The sequence below is a fragment of the Lissotriton vulgaris genome, chromosome 1_1, assembly GCF_964263255.1.
Source record: "Lissotriton vulgaris chromosome 1_1, aLisVul1.2, whole genome shotgun sequence".
Classification (NCBI taxonomy): Eukaryota; Metazoa; Chordata; class Amphibia; order Caudata; family Salamandridae; genus Lissotriton; species Lissotriton vulgaris.
The window spans coordinates 2,114,425,891-2,114,450,373 of NC_141685.1; positions in this window are offsets into that span (position 1 = coordinate 2,114,425,891).

Below are 24,483 nucleotides of genomic sequence, written 5' to 3' on the forward strand. Positions count from 1 at the left end.
TGGATTTGGTGTTGAATTAGTTCAAGTTTGTCGTCTTAGGTGGCAAAAGTGCTCCTTTTGCATCACTCTGACATGGTTTCAAGCCTCTACCTAGGGCTTCCTTTTTTTCACCAGTAGGCAATGCAAAGCTGTTTTTTCACGCTGGCTTAATATTGTCATTCCTAAAGTTTGTGTTGTGCAAAATACGTTCTGCATAAGCTATGTTGCATGTCTTTTCCCCACTCCATCTACTATGGAGGACGGGCTAGAGTAGAAAATGCCTCACTCAGATATTCTCTAATAAGACTTTTTTCCCCAAAGAACACTATCTTGCCGGAAACTCGCATTACTTTTTTGGGCTGTTATATACTCTTGTGCAGAAACTCTGAAACTGACTATCTTTATTTCACGTAACTGCATGAACCTTACACTGATTTAATAAATTCACAAATTTTGAACACCTCTTGGATCAATGCAATGGGCTCTGAATAAATGCATACTGTAATGCCTTGCTTTCATCTCTAGAAATCTGCAGACCCTTTAGAGGGTGCCACAGGACAGATGGGCTACTGGGCTTAAACTGTGGTGATTGAGGTCATTTGCCATAGGTGTCCCAGGGCCCATCATGCTATGGCTCTACATACAGAGCCATGTACAACCCTTTTTGTACTGGACACTCAGTAGTGGGGTGAGCAGTCCCAGGCTTCTCATTGAGGTAGTGTGGGCTACCCGAGCTCAGCACACTACATTCAAACAACAGACACAATCATTAGTATCCAGCCCAGTGCTTGTCTTTTTCAGAAAACAAAGTATAATTAATAACACAGCAATACTAATTATTACACAGTCCAATAGGTTATACAGTATATTATCCCTGGATGCAGTCCTCCTTCATGGTGCTACATCAGTTTCCTCTTTACTAGTCCCCTCTTGTGAGCCCTTCCCTGGTTGGTTCACCCTTCTAGAAATCTGGTCAACCTCAGCTAAAGTCTGCTTTACATAGTCGTATGTCCACTAAGGTCAAGGGAAGTGTCAGACCTGACAGCCTTAGGGTGGTCTTCCCCCAAAGCCTTTTGCCTGCTTGCCTCTAATTTTGCTGGATTTGTGCTGCTGTTGGTTCTAGGACTCTGTGCACGTTACCACTACTAACCAGTGCTAAACATGGTTTGATTGGCATACCCACAATTAGCATATTTCATTTACCTATACGTCCCTAGTACAGTGCACTACATGTGGCTATGCCCTGTAAAACCCACTTATGTAGCCCTTTAAACATGTCTCAACCTGCCATTGCAGAGCCTGTGTGTGCAGTTTCAAACTTCCATGTCACCCTTGTACGTTAAACCTCCTGTCAGGCCCAAACCTTCCTTTTTAATAGATATAAGTCACCCTAGAATAGGCCCTGGATGGCCTAAAGGGCAGAGTGCAATGTATTTAAAAAGCAGGACATGTAAATTTTTAGTTTGATATGTCCTGGTATTGAAACACTCTCAAAATACATTTTTCACTACTGCATGGCCTATATCTCCCATAGGATAACATTGGAATTACCTTATTACATTTTATAAGCATAATTTTCAAACAGAAAGATATAACTGGTTCCTTTTGGGTATCTCTAGCATCCTAATTTAAAATCCTAACTTATGGAGAAGTCAGATTTTAGATTACATTTCTTAAAATGCCACTTTTAGGGAGTTGGCATTTTTTTACCTTGCCATTTACTGCCTGCAGCATACCTCTGGTCACATGACTTTGTGTAGTTGGCAGGTGGGCTTTGTGTATTCCACCTAGACAGCTACACCCAATGGGGCCTTAGGTGTGACTGAGTGGACTATCCTGACAGGAAGGGAGGTAGGAGGTGGGCCAAGTCTCACTTACACCTAAATAGGCTGTGTCCTACCCCCACACAAAGGGTTGCTTGCCCTCTATTGTTAGTCTGGAGCCAGGGCTGGCAGGTCAGGACATATGTGCACTTCAAGCACTTATCTTTGAAGTCTCCACCACTTCAAAGGGACTATCTGGAATAAGAAGTGGATCTCAGACAACACCACTTCAGCACACTGCTCTGCTGCAGAAGAACTGCTACTCTGCTGGACTGCAACATTGAAAGAACTGCTGCCCTGCTTTGCTGACCTTCTGCCTGCTGCCCTCTTTTCCTGTGTGAGAAGGACTGGACATGTATTTCTTAGCCCCAGAACTCAGAGTGACTCCAAAGGCTAGTTGGCTGGTCTCTTCATCTGAAGCCTCAGGGGCATAACAGGCTTCCAATAAGCTTGCATCTGCACCTGGACTCTGCCATCTGTGAGCCCGCCATGCCAAGTGGTGCCACCCCAGTCCTGGACCGTGGGATGTGCTTACCACCAATGCATATTCTCAGCTAAAAGGGCATCCTTGAGCTGAACTGACACATTTCCTTGGCTGATCATTGCATCCTTGAGCAGAATTGATGCATCGCCACTGCTGCATGGATTGGGTCTGGCACATAGCCCTCGTAGTCTTTGGAACCAAAGCATCATCAACGGTGCAACACATCTTCGATCCAGGTCCTTGCATCTCTCACTGATGGTAGATTGACGACTATGCCGGCCTCTGCATCGCAGCCTTGCAGCTCTATGGAGCGGATTGCAACGCCAGGTGCGCACTGCATCCTCATCGACTTGACTTTGCATTGCAAGCCCTGTGGACCGAATCCTCGATGATGGTTGTAATACTTCATATGTGTGGGTGGAATCCTATGACATCAGTTATCTTTATTGGAATTTGATGATATGTGTTGGACTTGGCCCTTTTTCACTGAAATTTTTTGCTTTTTGCTCCCCTAATTCCAGATGTCCCCCCTTGTACTGTAATTGTATAGGCCCTGTGAGGTTAAAATGCCCTGGGTTATATTAAAACCCATGCTAGATGCAGGTGCTTGACTTCCCCCAACATGGCTGCCACTGACCCCTGCTACTGCAGCGTGGTCTGTATAGGCGCACTCTAGTAACCAGGAGCTAGCTGGAACCCTTAAACAATGTTGCCATACCATCCTGCCAGCCTGCCCATAGCTAGAATGAGGGAAGCTCCTGGAACCTTCCAGAATAGGGGAGGCACCAACTGCCACTGCCAAATGCCAACTAACACTATATAAGGAAAAGGAGGGCCTAGTGAGAAACCTATGCTACTGGGAGTGACAGGATTTAGGTGCTGCCTCTTAAGCTGGGTGAGGTGTCCTAAGCTAGCCCCCTGATTTGGCCCAGTGGTAGGAAACCCCTTGGTCCATCTGCAGTGACTGAGGAAAAACTCCTCAAGCCTTCAACTCATCATCACCCCCCCGTAACTTCAAGAAACAAGCAACCAAGGGCGCAGAGCCATCCATGCACCAAGAAGACTGCTTTCTGGGACCAGGTACTGGACTGTGCTGCCCTGCGCATCCACCGAGCTTCCCTGCGCATCCCCTGCCTACACTTGGGCCGACCTGTATTCCCCTGACTGAACCGTGGGCCAAGCGCTGTAAATTGCTCCCATCCTGCTTGCCCTGAGCTGACTGTGGCCTCGAGACTCTAGCACTGAAGCCCTCCTGTGAGGTACTGGTATTTTAAAGCGCTTCTCCCCCTCAGGGATCATCTTGTCAGCGAGGCGCTGCATCTGCTCTAAGCGCTCACCTGCTGACTCCGAGCGCTGTGTGGGCCTGTCGCTGTCTGCCGCTGACGCTCCGGGCCTGGAGGCGCCCGTGGCCTCCTCTTTCTGCCCAGCCGAGACTGCCCCTCAGGCGCTGTCGCACAGTGCACCGGCTAGCCCCCGCAGCTGCGGAGGCGCTGTGACATCCCTCGGCGGCCCCCGGAGCTTGGGAAGGGCCGCCTCGTAATCCAGTCAGGCCTCGTTAGGCCTGAAGCCAGATCGCTGCCTCTGTCACGTGACGAGGGGTTCGGCCTTGTCATTGGCCGCGCCCCCGTGTCCCTGTGCCGCGATTGGTCCAGCGGCCCGGCCCACACTGCTCCGGCCTTGGCCGTCACCACGGGCCCCACTGACACGGCCCGGTAGCTGAAGAGAGGGCCGCTGAGCCTGAGAGCCCCCTCCGCTTGCCGCCCCAAACGCGGGCCTAGCTTCGCCCCGGTGCTGGGGCTCCAGAACTGGCCCCCGCGTCACACATGGCGGGAGCTCCTTTCCCCCCAAAGCAGATACTTCGCAAGGGCCCCGGAGGGCCGAAGAACACAAGGTAACCCCCTGGGGAGGAGGGCGGTAGGCCGAGGGAGGCCCGAGGTCGCCCCTCCCCCGGGGTTAACCGAGACTGGGCCCTGTTGGCCCCCCTTCAAAGGTGCCTCAAGAGTATGGAGGTTGGAGCCTGAAATGTTCATAGTGCACCATATTTACAAGCCTGAAATGTTCATAGTGCACCATATTTACAAACCTGAAATGTTCATAGTGCACCATATTTACAAGCTTGAAAGGAGAGGGAGATTCACTTCACTGTACTGAATTTTCTTGCAGAGGTGGGCTTCCAAAGTATTCTGATGGTCTGATCTAGTTCGCAAGCCGACCGGTATTTACAAGAAGAAAGGCTTGTCACAAATGACTAAAGGTTGTGTTCTTTGGAGTTCTTTGTTAGACTGATAAGTACTTGCCGATATGTTTTATTACCTTTAAGGAAAAGTGTCCATGAGAGGTTTGATGTGTTATTTAAACGCATTACTATAGTCGCTTCTTGTAGGATCCTCCAGGTTAATATAGATACCCCTTTGCCTGTCAGAGAGTTTGATACGACAGGCGGGGTTAGCTAGTGTTTCACTGCTAGATAAGCGGGTTATGATTTTAATGAAATGCTCACTCATTCATCTATACTACTAATATAAAGAGAGAACTCTCACCTTTGAGCCAGGTAAACTCGGGAACCACAGCGCCAATCTACACACCCGATACATCCTTGAAAATGTCAGGGTGTGTAGATGGACATAGGCTACATAAAATTTAAAAAAAACGTAAATTAAAAAAATGTACTTTAAAAACAAAGTAGTCCCCTGAAAGAAGCGCTGGCCGCGACGTTGCGCTGGCCGCGACACGCTGGCCGCGACGTGCTTGATGAAGGGACATGGAGCGGCGGCGGGGATGTGAGGAGCAGCAGATCAGGTAAGGCATTTACAAACATGGAAAATGTCGGGCGGGGGCGGGAGCGGGGGCGGGAGGGGGGCGGGAGGTGGTCTGTGTCCGTGTTCTGACGGCAAGAAGGAGAAGGAGGAGTCCCATCAGTTGCAGCACTTCGAGCGTAGGGGAGCGGAGCAGAGCTGACCGGCTGAGGGCTGAGGGCGGCAGAGAACGGAGCGGAGCAGGGTGGAGGAGCAATCTGCCAGCGCAGGGGGTTGGGGCTGCGGGGGTCGTGAGGTACATCACAACCTACCTCTGCTCGCTCCACCACATGCTGCCCCCAGCCCCCTTCTGCCCCGGCCAAAAAATGCAGCCCCCAGCCCCCTTCTGCCCCAGGCAACGCTGGGGCGGGCTGCTAGTAGGAAATCTAACCTGAACGTGATTCATGAAATGTCTTAATGAAATGCTTACCTGAAATGCTGATGAATTAATAATGCAACGCTCTATTTGAAAGCCTATGTAAATGATCTTGATTCTTTCAAATACAACTACTGGTGTGGTCTCCATTATTGCGCCACAGTGTGTTTCATTGGATGTGTGTGTCAAGTAGCTGCTTTACACGCAAGCCCCTGGCTGCCTTCCTGCTCGTGCCATGCTACCCCCTTAAGAGCTGGTGACCCCAGGTCTTACATTGCTGGCGAGCGGTGGGATCCAGGACCTGTAGCTACTTAACACCCTCCAGTGGGACAGGGTGTGCTGCAATTAATTGGACAGCTATCGTGCTTCAAGCAAACCCAATTGCTCACCACTGTCTAGCCTGCAACAAAGTGTGTTGAACCAGTAGTGTTGCCCACATCCTAGAATTTTCTCTTCCAGGATATTTAGGTCCTCACCTGACAGAATGGAGTTCCAGCTGGTGACCATGATAAGTACACTGTAGTGCAGTTAAGGGAGTTTTGTCAGGGGATGGGGGTGCCTGTGGGGACGAGAGCTGTTAAAGAAGAGCTCCGTGCCGCCTTGAGGGCATGGGTAAGGGCCCACCCAGAAGAGGAGGAAGAGGATGGGGAGCAGGTCACACATGGGGAGGCGGACACTCAGGAAGACCCAGGCCTACTCAACATTGACAAGTCAGACAATGTATTGCCAGGAAGACGTTCCGGGGCGGGGAGTAGTGTATCTAGGGGGAGTGTATCGTCGCAGGAGTACGAGGACAGGAAGGAGGAGAGGCAATTGAGGTGGAAGCTTGCCAAGTTAGAGCACGAGAGGGAAAGAGAAAGGGAAGATAGAGAGTTTACATTAGAGAGAGAAAGGTTAGCAATGGAAGAGAGGAAGATGGCGCACAAGCTTCAGCTCAAGGAGTTGGAGCTGAAAGCTTTACAATTAAGTGCGTCAGGAACTCCTAATGGTGGCAGCGTACCCGAGGTTCGGGGTAGTGATCCTGAAGGGAGTGGTGCAGGGATCTTCCGACCCAGCGAGGCGAGAGAGGTGAGGAGAAGCCCAGCTAGGTCCCAGGAAAGTGAGAGGGTTGTAGGGCCTCACATCCCATCTATAGGAGGGAGTGAGACGGGGAGGTGTCCCGGGGTGCCCCAACCGCAGTCACAGGGCCTGGAGAGTTTGGGAAGTGAACCCCAGGTTGGGAGCCTAGGCTGTCCTGTTGTGCCTTCCAGTAAAAGGGATCCCCTCGTGCCCGAAGAACCCGGAGCATCAGTAACCGGAGCTCCAGTGGTTCAGGGTTCTGACCAGTCGCCGGGTTTAGATCCTGGACTGGGGTTTCAGGTTCAGGAGTTGCCTGACCTGGAGGGTGGGATACCTGTAATCCAGGTCCCTACCAGTTTGACTTCCAGGGGTACTTCTCCTGGTGGGAGGGTGCGGAACTCTGGAAGGGGGTGCGGAGGGAGGAAAGACTCTCCTCTGTCACCGGCTCAGCCACAGGGCGCAGATCCCGGGTTGGGTGGATAGGTTGAGGATTTACCGGACCTGGCGTGTGGGATCTCTGTAACCAGAGTCCCCCTGGATGTGTCTCTCAGGGGTACTTCTCCAGTTAGGAGGGTGCAGAACTCTGGGAGGGGGTGCAGGGGGAGGGAGGACTCGCCCCTGTCACCGGTTCAACCTAAGGGTCTAGACTCTAGGTTGGGGAGAGAGTGGTGTTCTGAGGGTGTCCCACTTAGGAGGAATGGGTGGAACCCCAGAAGGAGAGGTAGGGGGAGGAGAGCCTCGCCTCTGGTGGCTGGTCAGCCTGAGGGTTCGAACTCTAGGTGGGATGACCAGTGGCCGTTTGGAGCTGCAAGGAGGAGAAGGAGAGTGGTCAAATGGTACTATGGGCCTGGGGCTACTGCCCCCTACTCTGAGAGAGAGTTAGGGCAAGAGACTTTTGGACTGTCTAGAGGCCAGTCCTGGCCACATCCCACTAGGGAACACCAGTGGGGTGGTTTGAATGGTGAAGAGCTGGCAGATGCCATTGATGTTACGGGCCTGCGTCCACCTTTTTCCGCCCCAAGCAGGGAAGACCATCAAGGTGATGCTTGGTCTACCCTGGCTTTTGGCTGGGGGGAGTTGTGTTGGACTTGGCCCTTTTTCACTGAAATTATTTGCTTTTTGCTCCCCTAATTCCAGATGTTCCCCCTTGTACTGTAATTGTATAGGCCCTGTGAGGTTAAAATGCCCTGGGTTATATTAAAACCCATGCTAGATGCAGGTGCTTGACTTCCCCCAACATGGCTGCCACTGACCCCTGCTACTACAGCATGGTCTCTATAGGCGCACTCTAGTAGCCAGGAGCTGGCTGGAACCCTTAAACAATGTTGCCATACCAGCCTGCCAGCCTGCCCATAGCTAGAAAGAGGGAAGGTCCTGGAACCTTCCAGAATAGGGGAGGCACCAACTGCCACTGCCAACTGCCAACTGACACTATATAAGGAAAAGGAGGGAAACTTTCTAGTCAGTTGGGGCATCACTGACCAGGGGAACCCACGCAGGAGTTTTAGGCGGGAGGGCCTAGTGAGGAACCTATGCTACTGAGAGTGACAGGATGTAGGTGCTGCCTCTTAAGATGGGTGAGGTGTCCTAAGCTAGCCCCCTGATCTGGCCCAGTGGTAGGGAACCCCAGGGTCCATCTGCAGTGACTGAGGAAAAACTCCTCAAGCCTTCAACTCATCATCACCCCCCGCCCCAGTAACTTCAAGAAACAAGCAACCAAGGGCGCAGAGCCATCCACGCGCCAAGAAGACTGCTTTCTGGGACCAGGTACTGGACTGTGCTGCCCTGCGCATCCACTGTGCTGCCCTGCGCATCCCCTGCCTACAATTGGGCCGACCTGTATTCCCCTGACTGAACTGTGGGCCAAGCGCTGTAAATTGCTCCCATGCTGCTTGCCCTGAGCTGACTGTGGCCTCGAGATTCTAGCGCTGAAGCCCTCCTGTGAGGCACTGGTATTTTAAAGCGCTTCTCCCCCTCAGGGATCATCCCGTCAGCGAGGCGCTGCATCTGCCCTAAGCGCTCACCTGCTGACTCCGAGCGCTGTGTGGGCATGTCGCTGTCTGCCGCTGACGCTCCGGGCCTGGAAGCGCCCGTGGCCTCCTCCTTCTGCCCAGCCGAGACTGCCCCTCAGGCGCTGTCGCGCAGTGCACCAGATCGCCCCCGCAGCTGCGGAGGCGCTGTGACATCCCTCGGCGGCCCCCGGAGCTTGGGGAGGGCCGCCGCGTAATCCAGTCAGGCCTCGTTAGGCCTGAAGCCAGATCGCTGTCTCTGTCACGTGACGAGGGGTTCGGCCTTGTCATTGGCCGTGCCCCCGACTCCCTGTGCCGCGATTAGTCCCACGGCCCATCCCACACTGCTCCTGCCTTGGGCGTCACCACGGGCCCCGCTGACACGGCCCGGCGGCTGAAGAGAGCTGCACTTCCCTACGGAGGGGGCCGCTGAGCCTGAGAGCCCCCTCCAATTGCCGCCCCAAACGCGGGCCCAGCTTCGCCCCGGCGCTGGGGCTCCAGAGCTGCCCCCGCATCACACTGGGCCGGAGCTCCTTTCCCCCCAAAGCAGATACTTCGCAAGGGCTCCGGAGGGCCGAAGAACACAAGGTAACCCCCTGGGGAGGAGGGCAGTAGGCCGAGGGAGGCCCGAGGTCGCCCCTCCTCCGGAAATAACTGAGACTGGGCCCTGTTGGCCCCCCTTCAAAGGTGCCTCAAGAGTATGGAAGTTGGAGCCTGAAATGTTCATAGTGCACCATATTTACAAGCCTGAAATGTTCATAGTGCACCATATTTACAAACCTGAAATGTTCATAGTGCACCATATTTACAAGCCTGAAAGGAGAGGGAGATTCACTTCACTGTACTGAATTTTCTTGCAGAGGTGGGCTTCCATAGTATTCTGATGATCTGATCTAGTTCGCAAGCCGACCGGTATTTACAAGAAGAAAGGCTTGTCACAAATGACTAAAGGTTGTGTTCTTTGGAGTTCTTTGTTAAACTGATAAGTACTTGCCGATATGTTTTATTACCTTGAAGGAAAAGCGTCCATGAGAGGTTTGATGTGTTATTTAAACGCATTACTATAGTCGCTTCTTGTAGGATCCTCCAGGTTAATATAGATACCCCTTTGCCTGTCAGAGAGTTTGATACGACAGGCGGGGTTAGCTAGTGTTTCACTGCTAGATAAGCGGGTTATGATTTTAATGAAATGTTCACTCATTCATAGGAAATGTAACCTGAACGTGATTCATGAAATGTCTAAATGAAATGCTTACCTGAAATGCTGATGAATTAATGATGCAACGCTCTATTTGAAAGCCTATATATAAGATCTTGATTCTTTCAAATACAACTACTGGTGTGGTCTCCATTATTGCGCCACTGTCTGTTTCATTGGATGTGTGTGTCAAGTAGCTGCTTTACACGCAAGCCCCTGGCTGCCTTCCTGCTCGTGCCATGCTACCCCCTTAAGAGCTGGTGACCCCAGGTCTTACAATGTGGGGTTATGGAATGCTTTTGTATGGGTTGTTACTGTTAAACTACTTGCTCAGACCCTCCCGACCTACTGCCTTTTCTGTTTCCTTTTCTTATTCTTTTAGGAGCTACATACTAGACTTATATACATATATATATATATATATATATATATATATATATATATATATATATATATATATATATATATATATATATATATATATATATATATATATATATATATATATATATATATATATATATATATATATATATATTTTTTTTTTTTGAAGAGCAAATGTCCCAATAGTGAGAGGAGCTACTGTAGCTGGTGCCGGCGGCGAGGTTCAGGACACCCTCGCAGGATACTTTTCAGCAAAACCGTTTCAGTAAAGAAACACGCCGCACACTACTCCATAGGTTAAATGCTTGGGTTTATTTTCTGTAGGATCCCCACCTACGCGTTTCGGACAACAATCTGTCCCTGGTCACGGTACAACCATTAGTCCATCATTGCTTTCCACATTTTATACCTGTAGTCACCACTTGGCCATTATGGTGCATTGTGGGCACAGTAGTTTTATAGATTGGTATAATTCCAAATCATGCAGAGTGAAATACCGGATCCCAGCATTTTCACGACACCATTAGTACTCACTTAATTATATTTAATGGTGAATGCCATGGCGCAAAATGTGGTCTTCGGACTGTTAGTGATGTGGCTGAATTCGCTCACATCTATTGCGCCAATTCTCACCTTAGTTTAAAGATACAGTAGTGGACTGCGTGTCCCTGTGTTCAATAATGGCTGAGTGCCTGTGAGTCTTAATTATGTCTCTACATGCTGTAGATCAACAGTAATCACAATGCATGAACAATTAAAATCAATTCATTTACTACTTGTCACATACATTGAATTCATGTTGCTCGACTTAGTAGAAACAGAAACTTCTTTGTTGCTGCAATATGTCATTCTTTCAATATTATAATGAAAATTGGGGACTATGTCAGTTCTTTGTCAAAACAAAACAAAACAAAACAGCATAAGAACAGGCATCTAATCTTATAAATGTACATAAAGTTCCTCATCGGCGTTGAGCCCCCAAGGGCTTCTTGTTTTGAATCTGATTATTAATTTTGACTCAAGCCTTCTCAAATTGGTTACTCGGTCACCACCTCTCTCATTATCACCCACCAACGCTATTCCTGAGTATTTCATATCTTTATATATATATACAGACTTGTGTTGCAAATATACTCAAGAACGTTTCCTCTTGAGTATTTTTAATGGTTTTGACTGGTTCTACAGCAGAGGAGACTTGGTCGTGAGAGGAGAGAGTTTGACAATTTCTCCGTTTTTAGAGGGTATTTCCTTACACTTCAAATTTTTGAAGTCTTGCATAGAGTTTCTAATATGTGGTCTCAATTAAGCGTGACATTTTCAAATAGTACTATGACAAACTACAATGGCCTCTGAAGTGCTTCCAAGGCATCAGAGCAGTGCATGTAGTCACTGAAAGATTGCAAGAAGTTTTTTTTTTAATGAGTTTTATATACATACTACAAACATTTGTTATATGGGTTTACTGCCACTGGCATAGACAGAGTATAAAACAGTACATTTTGCTGGCTAGAATTTTTGTAGAGAAGTAGCTCTAAAATAGGAAAAAACAGGAAAGTTAGGAATAAGCAGAGGAGAAGGATAGGACAGACAGACATCTAGATATACCATTCTGACTTGGCAAAAGAAAGCTCTATTCCCAGGCATGTTCATTGAACTTTAGGAGCTGCATTGCCCCCCAATGAGTGTGGGACTGTTTTTTATGGTGGATCGTACAGGACCAGGTTTTTGTCCAAGGTTTCCCACAGGCCCCTGGAAGAAGCTTTCCAGGGAGAGTATTGCAATGCCAGATTGTCCGCTCCTCTGAGGTGGGTGACCCAGTTGAGCCATCCTTTGTACGTAGTATTGGTGGAATCCTTCCAGTTAGTTAGCACCAGTTTGACCGCCGCTGTCAAAAGTAGGTCCATTCGTTCTCTCTCTCCTTCTGAGGAGAGGTCGGTTTGAATGAATGCCGTGGTGAGCGAGGCAAAGTCTCTTACAATCTTGCACTTGAAAACATTATCTTTGAAGTCAAACACCCTGCCCCAGAAGCCCTTCAGTGTTGGGCATTGGAAGATGAGATGTTCTAGGTCCCCTTTCCCTGTGTTGTAGTTCCAGCAGATTCAACTGTCTCTGAGGCCTAGTGTGTGTAAACGGTCTGGGATCCAGAATGTTTTATGGAGCAACCAGAGTTTAGTTTGGGCTAAGACTGGGGTGATCTTATTTCGGGTGACAGATGACCATGTTTTAAGACTAATGTTGGGAGATGGTCAGACACAGGAGCTGAGTCTTTTCATGAGGCACTGCTAAATACGTTTATGGTCTCATTTTGTCAATTAGCTGGGGTTATGAGTGGAATGAAGAGGAGCTGACTTCAAAATGAGAGTGTGAAGTTCAATGTAAATAATGAGCTAGGAGGTAGCTGGTACCTTCGTGGTACAGGTGTCCTCCCAACTCTTCAAGGGGCCCATTCACTCAAGGGGAGTCCATCCCTTTATCGGAGCCCCATTCATTCTAAGGCCAATGAATAACTGTGTGGTATGTATGGGAGACTCAAGACATCATTCTGCGGGGGCATAATTTGTCTTTATGCCAATGGGGCAGGCATTTAAATGGAGCTTTATTTAGTACTTCCGCCTTATACTCTTTTCACAATAATCATTGATTAACCAGGTTAGGTGTCTGACCTTTATCTTAATTTGGAATAAAGGAACAGGCCTTTAGGAGCCCCAATAAGTAGAGATCTCGAAAAATTCGGTTTTATCATAATAGTTGCTTTTGCTTTTCTTGGTTATTGTTATTCCATATCTGAGTTTTTTCATTATCATTTTGTAAATAAAACACATTGAGGTATACGCACAAAAGTATTTTTGTGGTCGGATGCCGTACAATTCACAGAATCGGGCTGTTACCGACTGCAAAAATTATTTTCCATATGTAGAGTGTACTAATTACAATTAGATAACATGCTACCAAATCACAATTTGTGTTCAGCGATTCGGTATTTGAAAGGGGCGTGTTTAGGGCTGAATTGCAGTGCTATGTATGAATGTTTTGTGACCGAATTACAGTTGCAAAACATACATTTTTTACCAGCATCTGAAGGGGGGTGGTAACTATTTGCAAATGGGAAGGGGTCCCCATGAATGTTGGCACAAATATTTTTTAAGAGGAGGCAGTGGCCCAAGGTACCATTTCCTACAATTAAAAAAAAAAATCCAACTTTAACTTTTCATTTTATGTTTTGAAACGCATTCTGTTTTGGTGGCATTTAAAAAAAAAAAAAAGATTGCATTATTAAAAAGCAATCAAAAACATGGTGGTCTGCTGACCCCAACAGGCCACCATCCCTTCGATGACAGCATTTCTTAATAAGTCGCAAAATCCAAACTATCTCATAAATATTCTTGAGGCAGGTGTACTGTGATCCCATTAGTAATTGCTATCCCTAACATGTACATTTTTGTACACTAGGAAGTGCGATTTACTAATTACAATTCACATAGAATTGCAATTAGGTATTCAGAATCGTTAAATTCTGTACATATGGGCCATTATTCGGGCTCCCTTTTTAAATTCAATTATTCAAATTATTTTGGCTCTGTAACTTAATTATTCAAATTATTATTCAAACTAATATAAGAGGAACCGTGACTCTTGGAAATCCCACAGGCTCCTCAATTAACTTTCTGCTTTGATCTGCACTTCATACAAAAGCACTTAGCTTGATCAGCACACCACACCGCGTGGTTCATAATAGACTGAACTGCTGGTGGCAAGTTCACAACACGCCCTCTATTCAAGTGGCACCCTCCAAGTTTATCTAGAGGGACTCCTGGGATCTGCTAGTCTCATTGGATAAATAGAGTCCCACACTCCTAGGCAGAGAAGAGAAAGCTCTCCATAAGGATAACAGCATAAAGTGTGTGCTATGATACAACAGCTCAGGTGGTAACTAGCACGATGGTGATGGCAGTGCCAATGGCTGCAATCATGAAGACGTCAGAAAAGCACAACAGAGAAAAGCACAGAAAAGAAAATCCCATGAACACGCAGCATTGCCGGTGGCAGCAAGCTGATAACCAGGCAGTTCGCCGGAGGTTGTCTGGCTCAATTCCACTCGTGCAGAGGACAGCTGCATTGGAAGCCTCCTTTCTTATCTACACAGTGCACCCACTCCCTTGTATGTCTCCTCTGCTTTTCCAATAACCCCTCACCTACTATACACCTAGTCCAAGAGACCAAAGGGGATCCAGAAATCAAGAATGCACGGGTGCGGCAAGCCGCGCTTGCCCCTTCTCTTTACTTGTGGGATGGTCATGATCTCCTTGGGCCAAGCGAGCCTAATCTTTGCATAATGCTTGAATGTAATCTAATTACTTTTCCCAGATTTTGCACATCTTTCTAGTTTTAAGATCTCCTTCCAGTTCCTTGTACATGTGACTTGCAGCACTGAGGCATCATTTAGAAGAATGTGCTAGGTTTTAGATGTGGCCTTTGAGACCGCTTTAGGTATTCCGACTGATATTGCTTTTGCAAAAACATATTACATGATCTTCGTGGATTGTGTGTGTGTGTGTGGGGCGGGGGGGAGGGGGGGTCCTGTTGGCCAGCAGGCTTCATCAACTGGTCTATTAAATTGTCATTCACATCTTGCTTCTGCCGACCACAGTACATAGGATGGGGCAGTGCACAAGCGTAGTTTACCTACTAGTTCCCTTCATTTTTGGCAACTACACAAAGCTTGTGTACATTGTTCACAGCAGCCTAAAATAGTTCCTTTCTCTTCAGTGACTAAAGATAAACCTAGTACATTGTTATATTAATGTTAAATATGTGTTATTTTGGCTGCAATATGTTTGCCCAGTTAGATGGTGATTTAGATGACGATTTAGATGGGCAGATGTATAAAAAAGGTCAGTTTGTGATTTCCTAATTGCAAATGTTTGCATTTTGCAATTAAGAATTCGCAAACAGCTTTGTACATTAGTGTCTCAGACACTGTTTGCAATTGCCAACGAGTCGTAAATGGACCTCCTACATCAATACTCATGAAGCAGGTCGCAATTTGCAACCCATTGGGAATGGCCACAATCACAGGGATGATTGCCTGCTTGGGTCAGCAGACTACTATGTCTGTGAATGCTTTTTAAATAAAGCAATATTTTTTTTGTAATGCAGCTCGGTTTACTTAAAGTAAAACCATCTGCATTACAAAAACAAAAATGCAGTTTTCTTGTCAATTTTTGAGAGAAGGCAGTGGTCCATAGGACCACTGCCTTCTCTTAAAAAATGTTTTTACCCACATTCACAAAGGGGAAGGGGTCCCTTCCCATTTGCGAATGGGTTACCTCCTCCTATACGGAGTCAGTAAATTATTAATGTTTTGCAACCACATTCCGGTCGCAGAACATTCTTACATACCAGTGCTATTCGGTATTAGAAAGGGACGCTCTAAACAAGCCCCTTCCTAATACCAGATCGCAAAAGCAAAGTGCGAGCCAGTAACAAGTTACTGAGTCACACTTTGCCTTTTGTACATGGCAAAAAGCATTTTACCAGACGCAAATGGCCTGATGGTCCATTTGCGACTGGTAAAATGTTTCGTACATATGGCCCAGAGTGTTTAAGTGACATTGTAGCGATCTGCACCATGATTGTTTGCTTATGGTGTGATCTTAATCTTGTTCACAAATAAGACTAAATATTGCATACGTTTGCAATAAAAATGACGATCGCACTAGCTTGCCACTGCCATACATTTTGGCTCTGCCACTGCTTGTTAAGTCTTTGAACTTATATACTTGTTGAAAGTCATTAAGCTGTCCAATGCCTTTGTCTTTCTGGGGATTATTTATATTGTTTGACCTTTAGCAGTTGGATGGTGGAGTTGAAATAAGACCACTTGGGGAGAATGGTGAAATGAATGGGAGGCATTTCACTAGGCCGATGAAGAACGCCCTGGTAGACACCAACACAATTGCAGGTAGATGTGAGGATCCGCATCGCTATAGCTGCATGGGCAAAAAAGTGACCGTATTCAGTATTGCCATAAAGAGTCAAAATGAACCATTGGCATTTCGCCTTATTCACTTCATAGCCTTGCGTGTATGCAAAGTAAAATGTGTTCTCCTGGGTTGTGGATCTGCACAGCGGTCTTCAAAGAGGCTCAACATGCTCAAAGACTGCAGAAGTAGGGCCTTGTCCTTTCGTCCAATAGAAGAAGATCTTTCAAGTTACAGAACGTTCTGTTATCTTTGATCCATTATGTCGTAGAATGGCTACCATGCAGGGCCATTTGCTTTCGATTTGCAATACAGACACGGACGAGTGAGATTAAATAAGAGCGTACTACACCACTCTACATTTTGGAACTGGAACCTCTGTTGGACTTCTGCTATCCCATTTTCTCCCACACTGTGAGACATGATTCTCTGAAGATAAACCCAACTCTGAAGTCCGCATGGACGAAATGCTTTGGCTCGGCTGATGTGCAAATGTACAAAACTTCAATAAAGCGGATTTGAAATTTTCGCGCAAGACTCCCACGGAATATCATTGGATGTTAATTGTTTTGAATTAAGCTTTATAGAGGAAATAATTGTATGCTCCTTTTCATTGGTGATTATCACCACTTTAAATGTGATCAAATGGCAGAACTAGTTGTTACATGGCTTCAACTTTTCAGGTTTTCTCTGCTGTGTTTGTTTGTATGGTGGCAACTTAGGTGAGGCAGGATGCTTGTCTCTTTCTACCACTTCCCTACTAAGGTCAGGAGCTGTTCATGATTACTTACGAAGAGGAGAGAGTATGATAGAGTAACCTAGTAACTGATAAGTGTATTTAAGGTAAGACATGCCTGCTGTGGTACTTGTCTCACTTGTGCGCAGGTGTTGAGGTGTGTCTACCAAATGACTATTGGTTGGACTGGACACGGGGTAAATCGAGGGGAAGGGAATTATTAAATCAAGCTAGCCACACATCGTCCCTGAGTCTCCTACTCTCTGGCTTGGTTTATTCTTGTATTATTCCACCCCCTAGCTCAGTATCTTAAGTAATCGATACAGAGACAGCAAGTAGATAGCCCATATAGTACTTTTAATCTGTTTGAATATGGCCGCAGCTTCATGAAATAGCAATGGCTATTTAAAATGCACGGTGTGGTTTGGTACCGAAATTATACAGACTGGTCTTAGATGTAGGGTCAGACTGGCCTATACGAAAATCAGGGAGCGCTCGAAAGGCTGGTCTGAAAGGGAAGTGTGTGGACTGTTTTTTTGTCTTTTGTGGGCATGTTTTATGGTCTGGTGGGCTGGTTTTTATTGATGAGTTCCCTGTTAAATCCACATAACGTGCCTCAAGGAGAGAGGTGGTTTCTTATCCTGCTCCCCCTCAGGGTGTATGTGTGCTCCACAGATATTGAGGAGGATCTTGTCATGAGTATGTGTGTAGTCGCCGTATTCTACCTCAATGGTGGAACCACCGAGATATACCTAAATTGCTAGATGGCGAGGTACCCACCAGGCTGCTTGCCCTTACCATTGTACCTTGCTCAAGCCACCCAAAAATGTACCTGTTTTTGAGAATGACCTGATCCTACATTCATAGGGGGAACAGTCCATGAAAAGACATCTCTCTCTCAAATTGTATATGTGCACAGGACTCTAGAATCTACACAGCATCGTGGATAGCATCGTTCGTGTGTTTCCTTTGGGAATCGTTTGCCTCAGAGCAGGTTCTATAAAACTAACTTGTAAAGTGTATATACCACCATAGGGTTATTAGGAGCTAGATAATCATACAAGGGAGCCACATATATATGTATGTATTGATATTTATAAAGTGCAAACCTAGCAAGGCAGCAGCAAAGCGTTGTACATTTTATGGGGGGGGGGGGAGGGGGGGGGAGTTGGGAGACAACTGTAGATCATGTCCATCAATTGGAGATTACACAAAACTATAAACCATCACTTTTTTTTCTTTTAGACACAGGGAGATTAAGTGATGTACCCAGAATTACATGATGTTGAGCCAAGCACGCAGACCAGGTATTCAAACCTGGGTCGTCAGGTACATTCAGTTACATTTCCTGCCCTTATGAGCCGACTTTTCCCTACTAGATCCCTAGCATTGGAATAGATGTATCGTTAGCAGTTTTCTGAAAGCTACCAAGTTTAAGGTTTTATGAATATTAATAAGTATAGCGTTCCAGAGCTAGGGTTCTACAGCCAGAGGAGAGACACCAGATCACAGCTTTATTAAACCTCGGCAATGGTAGTAGGAGAGACCATTCAACTGAAATAAAACATACCTACATTGCTCACTGCCTGCATGTGAATCATTTTAGCACATATTGCGCAGTCGCATTCTACGACCATGTAAAACAGCTTGAGGACAAGCATCTTTTGCTTCGCTGTCGACCAATTCTCTGCAACTCATGCGTGACCTGTTAAGCCCTTAGGAGTTTTGAGATTGGTGCTGATCAGTAAATTCAGGCCCTTTTTGTGGTAAATGAAGATGCACAGTCCACTGTGTATGTAGGATTCTTTATTGTAAGTTCTTTCCAAGATGACAAGTACAAGAGTAGACCCCACCAGGAGCCAGCTGTCAGCAGCTCAACCTAAGATGACCAACTGCCACAGCCAGTGATAGAGAGGCACTGTGAGCCAGAGGGACACCCAGGCATTCTATGATGTCACAGATATCACAGTACAGTCTATCCAGGGGAGAACAGTGGACAGGATATTTACTACACATCCTCTTCCCTTATGGAGTAAGAACAGAATAAGAAACAATTCGGCAAAGTACTTTAAAGGCAACAAGTACTGCATGAGATATCATTAGCATGAACAGTAATACAATTACATGCTAGATTTTAAATGGACAAAAACAACTAAATGCTACTATATGCCACATCCCCTTCCCTTAGGGTAAAAGCATGGTTTAGATGAATGAGAACCAAAGTAGCAAAGAAAGGTGGTCACTCTCACAAAAGGGGTACACCCTGATAAACAAAGGCGAGCGTAGACACAGACCCTTTACAAGACATGGTGACAGAGAAGAAAATAATAAAACTTCTTACAAAGTCCCACCGACATGAAACCCTTGGCCACGAATTCCAGGCAGGTAGACTTAGACAGAAGCAGAGTGTCAAAAAGAAAAGATGTTTAGCAATCTTCACCAAAAAAAAAACCACAGGGTACTGACCCTTTAAAAACACTACCTCCCCTAAGTAGGGTACACCACAGTATAGCCAACCTAGGAACAGAAACGGGGCATGGACTAACCACAAAAAAAACAACATCCCCAACGTAGGGTACACCGCAGGATAGTAAACCTGGGAACAGGATGGGCATTGACTACCCACAAATACACAACCCACCTAAGACACAATTTCCCCTAAGTAGGGTACACCGCAGGATAGTAAACCTGGGAAAAGAGCATTGACTACCCACAAATACACAACCCACCTAATACACAACTTCCCCTAAGTAGGGTACACCGCAGGAAAGTAAACCTGGGAAAAGTAATGGGCACTGGCTACCCACAAAAACACCACATCCCCTAAGGAGGGTACACCGCAGGATAGTAAAACTGGGAAGTGAAAAGGGGCATTGACTACCCACAAATACACAACCTCACCCAAAAAGAATACGGGTTAGAATACTCACCCTTGAACCTCAAACATCAAGATAAGGTTCTACAAAACCCTAGGACACAAACATGGGCTTTGACTACCCACAAGGAGACAACCTAACCAACGATAGGGTACACCAGGACAACATTGACCTAAGAACACTGACCAATAAAATAACACCAGGTCCAAAGACAAATTCAAAGTGCTGTTATACCAACCGCCCACACAACCCCAAGAAAACAAACAAAGAGAAAGCAGGCATTGTGAAAACAATGAATTTTTGAAGCTCCAAACATGCAGCAGAGTGTTGACACAGACAAAACATGCAGTAAGAAAAGAGCTATAACATTAATTAACAGGTAACACAAGCTCCGGTGAGCGAAGTCTCACCCGGGTTCCAGTAAACACCTCCTCATGGAAATGGCAAGTCTCAAATGCACCCAGCGAAGTAGAGAAAACTTGGAAGCATCCAAATGCAAAAGCTGATAGATGTCATAAAAGTCACGAAATGAAACTCTCACCCAGGGTAGGAAAGACACAAGCTCTGTTATGCACTCTGTGGAACTGAAACTGGTCATGTTTAATATGTCGCCCACAACCTTGCACTGAGGAAAAACGCGGTTGGCAGAGCGTCAAAAACGTGGTTGGCAAAGCGTGTATATTACATGCTTAAGAAACTAAGACGATCCAAAAAAAACACAAACCCAAAATGGCGGCACGCAGAATACGCTGCCCAGGGTGGCTCTCCGCACGTTAGCGCAAACGTATGCTGGTGCCGTAGAAGCAGCTGAGATCGGCAGACGTCAGAATGGCCACTGAGGTGCTCCTCGCGACAACGAGGTAAGGATTAAGCGCGTGACCAAGCTCGCGCACTCATTTTAAAAAACAAAGTGACCGTTGAACTGTCCAGAGTAGCACAGCGAGAATGAGAAACCCAACGTTGTAAAAATAAGAAATATAACACACTGTACCTCAGCAGACGCGCACGACTTGCCTCTGTATTTTAAGACCAGTGCAACTGCTCGTATTCCTCTCCACACACTCGAGAACGGCAGACAAGGGGTGTCGGACTTCCCATAACAGACAGCAGTGGGCAATACATGAGCACAAAACCATGGTAAAAGTAGACAAATGTCGGCGCTGTTAGCAATACACGAGCACCAAACCTCCATAAAGCTGCACAAATTACGGTGCTAACGTCCCACGACGTCCCACGACGTCCCACGCAGGCCAAGTGGTGCAGGCTTAAAACATGTTGCAAACACAAGGAGTGGACTTTGACATATAAAAGAAACACTCACGAATGGTCCATGAGTCAAAGGTAGTTGTTGTGAAGAGAACTGCTGGAGTTGGGCAGATCTGTGAAAGTGGGCACATCACATGGTCTTAGGATACCCAAACATGACCAAATTGCAAACTGTCAAGGCTAAAAGGTCGAAGAAAAACAAAAGGGTGATCAGGCCAGATGAGTTTCAGACGCTTTTTTTTTTTGCTGGTGACAATCCAGATGACAGCAAGAAGACAAAGAGTCAGCAGCTCAACCTAAGATGACCAACTGCCACAGCCAGTGATAGAGAGGCACTGTGAGCCAGAGGGACACCCAGGCATTCTATGATGTCACAGATATCACAGTACAGTCTATCCAGGGGAGAACAGTGGAGAGGACATTTACTACACTTTTCTCTTGTGAAATTAAAATATTGTCATGAAGTTAGTGCTCATGTTCCCCACCAAGAATCCTCACTGGGGAACTGAAAGTATGTTTCTGTTTTAGAGCCCACAGAAAATGTATACATTGAAATTGTTTTCCATTGTGTGGGACTAGAGCAACATCAATTCTTTATGACCTGAGATAGCCAGGCCACTGATAGTTCGAGGCAGTTAACTTCCTCTAGCTCCTCTAGAAGGCCTGGGATGAGTCCCAACTTTCCTGATTAAAATGTGTGATCGTAGGCAAATGTTTTATTTCACCATGCTTCCTTTATTTTCATTATAACATTTAAGAGCTTCTTGAAATAAATATTGGAGTTTAGAATATCAATTGTACAAAATCCTCTCTTCTGGTTGATTTAATACCCTACAATATTGCTCCATGTATGCAAAGAACCCAGTCCATATGCTGGGTATGCAGGCCAATTAACTTTAGTCTAAGCTCACTCGTAGCATTGTCGTCAGGGCATGGAAGCACAGATGTTTCTAAGTTCAGTATATAATGATCACTTTTGAAAGGTCTCAATGCAGTGATATTATCTGATGTACAATGGTAAGGGGTTCGGCATGTTACAGAAATGCATGTTTTTTATTTTTGAGAGGCAGTGTCATATTTTTACATGATGTGTGCTGCATGATTTACTTGCCAAATGTTTTCATAGCTCAACTAATGCATAGTCTCTTAGAGCCAAGCTAGACCCCTGGCTCGGGTCTGACTTCACTCTCCCTGTTGATTTGTTGGTTTGCCGACATCAGTTTATGTCTTCTTCATTGGTAGCAGGCTGAAGGATGAAGGCTGAGCAGTCAGTATATGCTAGATAATTCTATTTAATGATGGGAATTGCACTAAGGGAGTTTATGACTCTGTAATTAGATGTACATTTTTCTTGATTAACATAAAAAACACAGCAAATACTGTTCGGATTTGTTGCGAATGGCTTTTTAAAATTAACTCATTTTTAAAAGAATTGAACTCCAAGGTTCTCTTCATAATGCGTATGACATCACTTTGTGATCCATTTTCCTTTGAGATGACAAGCATTTCCAAAGTGCTTGCCTTATTTTGGGAGGGTAAAAGCAGTACTTAGTTTAAGCCAGTGGTTGCAGGTGGCGCCCACATTCACCCATGCGAGAAGGATTCAGCACCATGGATTTGATATTGTCAGCCTCCCGAAACTGGCTTGACATTGCAGGCCTTTTTTAATTTATATTTATAAACCCCTATTCACTCCACTGCTGCTTTGGAATCCAATGCCATATGTTAACAGGTGGTTGATTGCTCACCACCATGCGGATGATATTCAGTCTAGAAAGGTAGATCCGACAGCCCAGCACAATAAGAGATATGCAGACGAATGGGAGATGTTTAATTGATGGTTGTTTTTGAATGATATTTATTCAATGGTGGTATGCTAGGGAGGATAATACACGTTATTGTTTTGATATTCACAACTGCAGCGTAGGGCATGCTTTTTTACAATGCATAAACTATGCTTTGTTCATGGTGCCAGGTTTAGTATTCCTATCTTGCAACTCTTAGTTGCTTGGCTAATGTGCTTAGATACCAAACATCACCCACATTTGGGCTGTTCATTGTTTCAGACAGGGACCTCAAGCCATAGGCTTAAGTACTGAGCAGCTTCAATTGTTAAAGCTCACAATATGCTCAAATGATTGACCTGCTGAACATGTGATGCCACTTCCTGTGAGGTCACTTCCTTTGATGTTACGTGCTGTGATGTCATGCACAGTGATCTCATTTGCTTATTACCTAACTTGGTGAGTCCCTCCACTTCTTTATTTTTGGACTTGTGTCCTGGTTTTGGGGATTGTGAAGCATAGCTCAGAGGCTTGGGACTTTCGAAAGGCTTTGGTAGTAATGGCAGGAAATTGTATTCGGTGGTTAGTATAGCAGAAATGCATCTACCTGCTGGGATTGGTTGAGAGTATCAAGGTTCCTTATCTTGCAGTCTATAACTATTCCCTCCTATGACTGCACATCATGCGAAAAGTGATATACCATAATTTGATAAAGCAGAGCTACTTCAGTTGAAGAAGCATGTTTCACTCCACATCGAAATGACACTTTGTCTTGTATACTGCACTGTTGATTTCATCCCTCCCCCTTTCGTTTCTAATACCTGTTTTTAATGTATACATTCCCACTGTTCTGCTCTACCCATGTCGTGATAAGGTCACAGTCCAACACATTTGGCAGGTCACATTTTGGACCCTATAATCTGATGTGGATATGATGAGTACAGTAACAAGCATTCTTTTGTTAGACCATGTAACAGTCTTTTTAAACCTTTTGGCACATTTTTATTCATCTCTAACATTCCAGTTTTTCCATGGCTGTCTAAAATCTCTTCAGCCAATCCCAGGGCATTTCAGGTTATGTTATAAGCAAAGTACAGCCAAGGCCATAGATTTGCTGCTCTTAATTCCTTATAAGAAGCTTCACATTTTTTGAGCTTTTCCAATCCTTCATGCTTTTGCTCCTCAACTGTGGCATCCAAAGAAATATGTGAAGATCTTGCAGAGGTTAGATACTAACAGTGAGTGTATAAGTTCCCCAATTTACTTTGTCATTTTCACAGGCTGATACACATCTAGTACAGATAAGGGATTTTCTCCACTCTAATTCATTCAATCAATTTAACCTCTTCGATGCTTATGACAAGCTCAGCTCGTCATGAGGCACAGTGGAGCTGTACTTATGACGAGCTGAGCTCGTCATAACTGCCGCGGAACACCCATGGGGGCTAATTCCCGTCCTGCGCGGGCGTTCCATGGGAGTGGGCGGATTCGTGATGATCTCAGCTGGTCATGAGCACAGCTCCACTGTGCAGCATGACGAGCTGGGCTCGTCACGAGCACCGCGACGCCATACTCACCCCCGCACCACAGGGGAATTAGCCCCACGTGGAAGGAGTGAAGGCCTGGCTACCATCTCTTATTGATCTTTGTAATTTCTCTAGCCTCTGCTCTAGCCCCTTGAAACTCGGTAAGAGGATTGCAAACTCAATTATTTCAGTGTTCAAAAGTATGTT